The sequence below is a fragment of the Osmerus eperlanus genome, chromosome 12 (assembly GCF_963692335.1).
Source record: "Osmerus eperlanus chromosome 12, fOsmEpe2.1, whole genome shotgun sequence".
Taxonomy (NCBI): Eukaryota; Metazoa; Chordata; class Actinopteri; order Osmeriformes; family Osmeridae; genus Osmerus; species Osmerus eperlanus.
In genome coordinates this window covers 16,776,390-16,783,192 of record NC_085029.1, presented here as the reverse complement: position 1 = coordinate 16,783,192, position 6,803 = coordinate 16,776,390, and the positions used below count along the sequence as shown (strand labels likewise).

Genomic DNA, 6,803 nt, shown 5'->3' with positions numbered 1-6,803 from the left:
GGTCAATGGGCCTGGATTTCCAAATTGAAATCCCTGCAGATACTGATAGTTAAACGTCAGGCCAACACACTGCAGTCAGGATTAAACGATTCAAAGCATCACAGCATCCATTTGCGAGTCGCCTTAACATTTAGGGTTGCAAACACTCACTGCAGTCCACTTAAAGGTTATAGCTCAAGTGTAAAGCTCCGAAAGTAAACAGGGTCCTGGCTTCCTCTCCCCTGACCGTGATCGGAGGGAGGGAGAGTGGGTGGAAAGACCAGCAGACAAGGTGGTGGTGAGGGTGGTGTGAGGGTGGTGGTGAGGGTGGTGTGAGGGTGGTGGTGAGGGTGGTGTGAGGGTGGTGTGAGGGTGGTGGTGAGGGTGGTGGTGAGGGTGGTGTGAGGATGGTGGTGAGGGTGGTGTGAGGGTGGTGGTGTGGGTGGTGGTGAGGGTGGTGTGAGCGTGGTGTGAGGGTGGTGGTGAGGGTGGTGGTGAGGGTGGTGAGGGTTGTGTGAGGATGGTGGTGAGGGTGGTGGTGAGGGTGGTGTGAGGGTGGTGGTGAGGGTGGTGGTGAGGGTGGTGTGAGGATGGTGGTGAGGGTGGTGGTGAGGGTGGTGGTGAGGGTGGTGTGAGGGTGGTGGTGAGGGTGGTGTGAGGGTGGTGTGAGCGTGGCGTGAGGGTGGTGGTGAGGGTGGTGGTGAGGGTGGTGTGAGGATGGTGGTGAGGGTGGTGTGAGGGTGGTGGTGAGGGTGGTGGTGAGGGTGGTGTGAGGGTGGTGGTGAGGGTGGTGTGAGGGTGGTGGTGAGGGTGGTGGTGAGGGTGGTGTGAGGGTGGTGGTGAGGGTGGTGTGAGGATGGTGGTGAGGGTGGTGTGAGGATGGTGTGAGGGTGGTGTGAGGGTGGTGGTGAGGGTGGTGTGAGGGTGGTGGTGAGGGTGGTGTGAGCGTGGTGTGAGGGTGGTGGTGAGGGTGGTGAGGGTGGTGTGAGGATGGTGGTGAGGGTGGTGTGAGGATGGTGGTGAGGGTGGTGTGAGGGTGGTGGTGAGGGTGGTGGTGAGGGTGGTGTGAGGGTGGTGGTGAGGGTGGTGTGAGGGTGGTGTGAGGGTGGTGGTGAGGGTGGTGTGAGGATGGTGGTGAGGGTTGTGTGAGGGTGGTGTGAGGGTGGTGTGAGGGTGGTGGTGAGGGTGGTGGTGAGGGTGGTGTGAGGATGGTGGTGAGGGTGGTGTGAGGGTGGTGTGAGGGTGGTGGTGAGGGTGGTGTGAGGGTGGTGTGAGGGTGGTGGTGAGGGTGGTGTGAGGGTGGTGGTGAGGGTGGTGTGAGGCGGGGGCTGGAGAGCACAGCCTGATGTGGAAAATGTTCAAACACCGTGACTGAGTGCTGTATTTCAGCTAGGAGCCCACTGCTACAGCAAGTTTTATTTCAGCGGTGGTTAAAACAAGAAACAAGAAGGTGTAAAAACTTGCCCACAGTTGCAAGTCTCACTCGATCCTCTCTGGCACAGCACAAGCAGGCCAGCGCACCCCATCTGCAATAGTGCATTACATGGTGACATCACCGTTACACTGGAGTCTATTATTAATCCATAATTCTGTAATTATTTAGTTATGTCCATATCAAATTAGGTGCGGTAGATATTAACTTACTACCCATTGCACATCCATGAGTTATACCATAACTATGCTAACAGTAGTACTAACAGTTATTACAGTAGTAATACTAATCAGAGCTGTGGTTTGCAACAAGCTACTTTCAGGTCAGAAAGCATTGCAGGATGGGTAGTCAGTTACTGCTATTCTAGGTATGTAGGTCAGTCTTTTATTTTGGGGAGATAGGATTGTTTTGAAAGGTCTCAGATTCAAGGGTGCTGACCTCTAGTTTGTCCAGGTTGCAGGTTACAACATAGTGGTTGCCAGATTTGGCTATTTGATTTAACGTGCAACTTTATTCCTCCTGTGTGTCAAGTAACAACCCAGAGTACACAAACACACACATGCCGGAGGACGAATCCTTTCCAATCTAAAATCTAGAAAAGCCATAGATGTGAACAAAGGCTTTGATTTGATTTCATGGAATCCAAGAGTGCTGTGATTCAGCTTTTCCTTCATGTGTGAAAAAGACCAAATTTAAACAAGGTGGTCAATTCCTGTGGTTCAAAAATTGGCTTTTGTATAGAGTTTAGTTGTTTGTTTAATTCAGGCAGATTTGAGGAACACAGTTGAGTCAGTAGATCAGTGTGTCTAGATGTAAACTTTGAGTTATGTCATGGACAGATGTACAGATGCAGGGCATTTGTCCATCCGGTCATTTCATTTAGTTTTGCCTTATGTGAGACTTCCTCATTCAGGGGCTAAGGAGGCTGTAAAAGTCGGCCGTAAATAATCAGTTGTCTACTGGAGGATGCAGGCCTGTGGAACAGGCCCAGTGGGGCTGAGAGTGGACTCAGCTTTGAGCGTCAGGTTTCAGCTGTGAGCGTCAGGGGGGAGCGGGGAAAAACGTCCAGTGCCAGGGGCCTCACCCACGGCCCTCTCCTCAGGGGCTGTTGTCCGGCCTCAGGACAGGCAACTGTATCAACATGACCCTGGCGTGGTCCCCTTCACTCGGACCCTTGTGACCCCGCTCCGGAGCCAACTGTGCGCATCCAGAAAACACAGGCAGAAACAGCAGACGTTGAATAACCAGAGTCCTTTGAGGGCGGTGTTGGGAAGTTAAACAGGGGTTTGGGGGGTTAAAAATGTTGCCCTGTATACTTTGGGCTTGATTAAGTTGAGTGAACTTGGCAATTGCGAAATGTTTCAACGTTCCTTTCATTTCAATAGCCACTGTCGTTTAAATAGCAGAGGGGGTGTGAAGTGATTGGTTATCCTGGTTACCCTGTACGGTATTTACCTGTCAGTAAAGTGGATCGGTTTGTTTACATCTGAAAGAAAGGAACAATGCAAGTTTTCAAAGGTTATACTTATGGAATGGTTTGGCACTTGGATTCAACTGAATGGACCCTACCCAGGGGAGGGGCTGGAGCCAGGGGGTGGCAGTGTACCAAGCCCCTGCCAGGCTGCCTGTGCATCGAGAGGCCCTACGCGTTCCTCTGTTCCACCACGTCAGTCTCCCACCTTGCATGCTTAAAGTCTAACTTTTAACATGACCATTACTGTAAGCCAACCAAGAATAGAAACAATAAAATGTCCTTAATAAAATACTGTGATACCTGCTGTTATTTTTGGATGCACTTATCCACATTTGCGTTAAATTGCTATAACTCCTCGTGGTGTTTTTCCTATATGTTTTATGTGTTTTTAGTGACATTTAAATGTGAATTGAGACTTGAACACTTTCACCAGTTTCCATGCCACTTGGGCCCAACTGCCAAAAAAATATTTCTTCGTTTTTTTTAACGACTAGGACATTTTCACCCTGTAACGAGTTGCAGTATTTCTAAAGCTGAATCTTGATACAAGCTTATACTGTCTGGCAGCTTTGGTACACACTCCAGCACAGACCCAGCACAGACGTTCTGCACCGGAGACCTGACTTGATGTTTGGAGTCAGAGAAGCTGGTTGTTTGTGGGGTGATTTAGGCAATCTCTGTGGACTGAATATGGACAGTTGTGCGTTCTGATATCGTGTTTCAGATGTGTTGTGCGATGCTCTAGAATACCTTTACATTTAGCAGACGCTCTTATCCAGAGCGACTTACAGTAAGTACAGGGACATACCCCCCGAGGCAAGTATGGTGAAGTGCCTTTCCCAAGGACACAACGTCATTGCAGGGCCAGGAATCGAACCGGCAACCTTCTGATTAATAGGCCAATTCCCTAACCGCTGAGCCATCAGACTCCAGAATGCGCCTCTACGGCATCAGCTACACTGGTGTGTCCCTGGCCTTTACAGACACACACCAGCCTGCCGTAAACACACGGCTTGTTTGCTTTGATAACAGACAGGGCCAACCTTTTGCCTCATCACCTTTACGTAATCATCTATTTTGAAAACCCTCACATTGGGTTTAGGTGTACTGTCTATAGTTTCACGTATATTGTTCATCTAAAGGTCACCGAAGATGGATTCTGCCCTACAGTATCAACAGCATCTCAAGGTTTGATATCCCTCGGCAGTTGGTTAATTTTGGTGTCAAGGGATGTCTGCATTGTCAACCATAACCGTATCGGACCAAATCTATGTGCATCCACACCTAAAGACGCCTACTTCTCAGGACCATGTAGAGCAGGGGAGTTCAACCCTGGTCCCCAGAGTCCATTGTCCTGTATGTTTGAGGATTGAACACCCCCGATGTAGAGGATGAATCAGGTGCGTCGGTCGAAAGCTGAAACCAAACCCTGCCCAGCCTGTCATCCACTCCCAAGGCCATGTTCGGCTCCATCGGGCGAGGAGCGCCTCTACATGATCCAGATCTCCTCACTACCGAGCGTTGAGTAGAGTAGGCCTCAGAGCCAGGTGGTGATCCTGCATGACCGCTGGCCAGTAGGCCTCAGAGCCAGGTGGTGATCCTGCACGGCCGCTGGCCAGTAGGCCTCAGAGCCAGGTGGTGATCCTGCACGGCCGCTGGCCTCTGTCAGCACCAGGAGCGCCTTCGTTTAGGAGCGCCTCACGTAAACCTCAGACCTCCGGAGCGACCAGACTCGGAGGCCCGTCGTGACCCCAGGATATGCAGCAGGAGCTGGGAATGGAGTTTGGCACCCCTCGGTTCCCGTGCAACAGCCTGCTAATGACCTGCACAGCTGTGCGGAGGAAAGGGAAACGTATTGAATAACGTAACAAGAAAGACCAGAGACTTTCTCTTTCCCAGGGTTTTTTTTGTTTTTTTTCCTTTTAGTTTTTTCCAGTGGCGGTGGTATCGTGTTTTCAGGAGATTTTTTCGGCCTTGTGTTGCAGAGTGTGTTTTATCGTCTCTTCAGCCCTGACAGTCTCCTACCTGTGTCCTTTATCTTTGAGCTGCAACACAACGTGATACCGCTAATTCTGTACCAAAGCTTAATCCAGGCCAGGACCCTGACAGACTGCCAGTGAACAGCTCCTCATTCTGTAGAATGCAAAGAAAGCTAGACCCAAATGTTCTTGGTGCCATTAATGAACATCTTGAACCCCACTGATGTAAGATTTGGGCAGAGGATCGTTTATTTATCATGGTTGGCTTGAACTGATCCAGTCAAATGAATTACTCAGAAAATAAAGTACAGATTTGAAAAGTACATTCTCACATAACACAAATTATGACAGAACGATAATATTAATATGTCTACTCAGTACTGCAGCCAGAAGAACATTGTTAGTTTGTTAAAATATATTTCTGGCACACCGAGGAGATGCATCGGTTTGGTTTAAAAGATTGAGTTTGTTCAAGGATTTATTATGATTTTTATTTTTTTACTTCTCTGATGTTTCAGCATGCACAGGACACAAAACCTGCACAGGAATGGACATTGACCGACACAGTGCAGTGATATACTGATACAGTAGTGTAGGACACGTGAGGATATACAGTAGTTAGACCCATCTTTTAAAAAGTCCTTCTTCTACGGTCTCCAGCTGAGAGCTCAGGAGAACGCCTTGGCTCCCAGACCCCCCACGGTGCAACCACACTGTCCATGAGAACACTGGCTGAAGCTTTCAGACACAACGGCTCGTTTCATCCAGTCCTGTCTCTGCACCTCTTGGCTTCCTGTGTTGACAAGTCAAGAGAAAGTCAAGAGAAAAGCAAGAAAACTTCTGAGAAGAAATCATTAAATATTACTGTGCAATCATTCGATACTATAAAATTATTGCAGACATTTGTTTTTGATTATTACTATTAAAAATAATACGAGAGCCTCCGATGAGGACTGAGAAGAAACCAGCCATGTTTTATTTTGGTAAGTTATGAGATACACGGTGCCCAGTGCAGTACGTGTACAGGAAACAGCCCCAGAGCGTCATCCTGTCCATGGCCTATGGAATTTGCTCAAGCTACAGTAGTCATTAGCTTATTAATATTAGCCTAAGGTAATGTCCTAAGCTAACCTATGATGTCATTTGGTAGCGTATTTACTTTATCGTCGTTAACTTATGATGTCATTTTTTACCTGAGTTATGTCTGCTGCAGATCAAAAATAATGATCCATTTGAATGTAGTTATTGAGCTACACGACCTCCTTCCAGACAGACAGGCTGCAGGACGACATGGAGACAGCCAGAGGTAAAAGACGAATCTGGCAGACACTAAAAACTGCCGTGTTTAGTAAACAAGGAGGTCCAATCTTACGGTATTCCTGTCCCTCGGTGTGTTTGACGGTAAACACCCCCATTTGGTCATACGCCGGAATGAACGAGATAAAAAGACTGAACCCCCAGTGCCTGCGGTAGGCGATGACTGTAATAACAATCTGAATTTAGAGCTCGCATCCATTCGAACGAGACTGTCTATTTAAAGCGCGCTCTACGATAGGCTTTTTCCTCATTGGGTCAATCCGTCACCGTGCCTCATTACAGAGAAATGCAAACAATGGACAGAACGGCCCCGGCGTTTGTGCGGAGCGTCTTTTGGAGACCCAGATGTGAACGTGAGCCCTCTGTTGCATGCAAAGTGACATAACGTTGACAGCACATGCTCGTGCGCGGTGCGATTGATTTCTGGAACGCATGACTTCATTTTCCATGCTGTTCATCCCTCTGATGTATTACCCTAGCTAATTCAACTGATTTTGAAGCCCTGAACAGTTTAATGTACTTAATCAGTACTTAATCACTGGACTAACAAATGTCTGACTCCACTTTGCCCTCATTGAAGGTACATGGCAGTGTATCTATGGAGTTTGATTAACCAGGAAGT

The 6,803-nt window shown here is 48.4% G+C and overlaps 1 long non-coding RNA gene across 1 annotated transcript; it reads right to left on the bottom strand.

Moving 5' to 3' along the window:
• Window positions 1–5,345: 5,345 nt before the first annotated feature.
• On the bottom strand, window positions 5,346–6,511 carry LOC134031299 (uncharacterized). The gene is made up of 2 exons (XR_009931874.1): window positions 6,058–6,511; window positions 5,346–5,657 (listed from the first exon to the last, which is right to left on the bottom strand). It is a non-coding gene; the product is annotated as an uncharacterized LOC134031299 (long non-coding RNA).
• Between the last annotated feature and the right edge of the window lie 292 nt (window positions 6,512–6,803).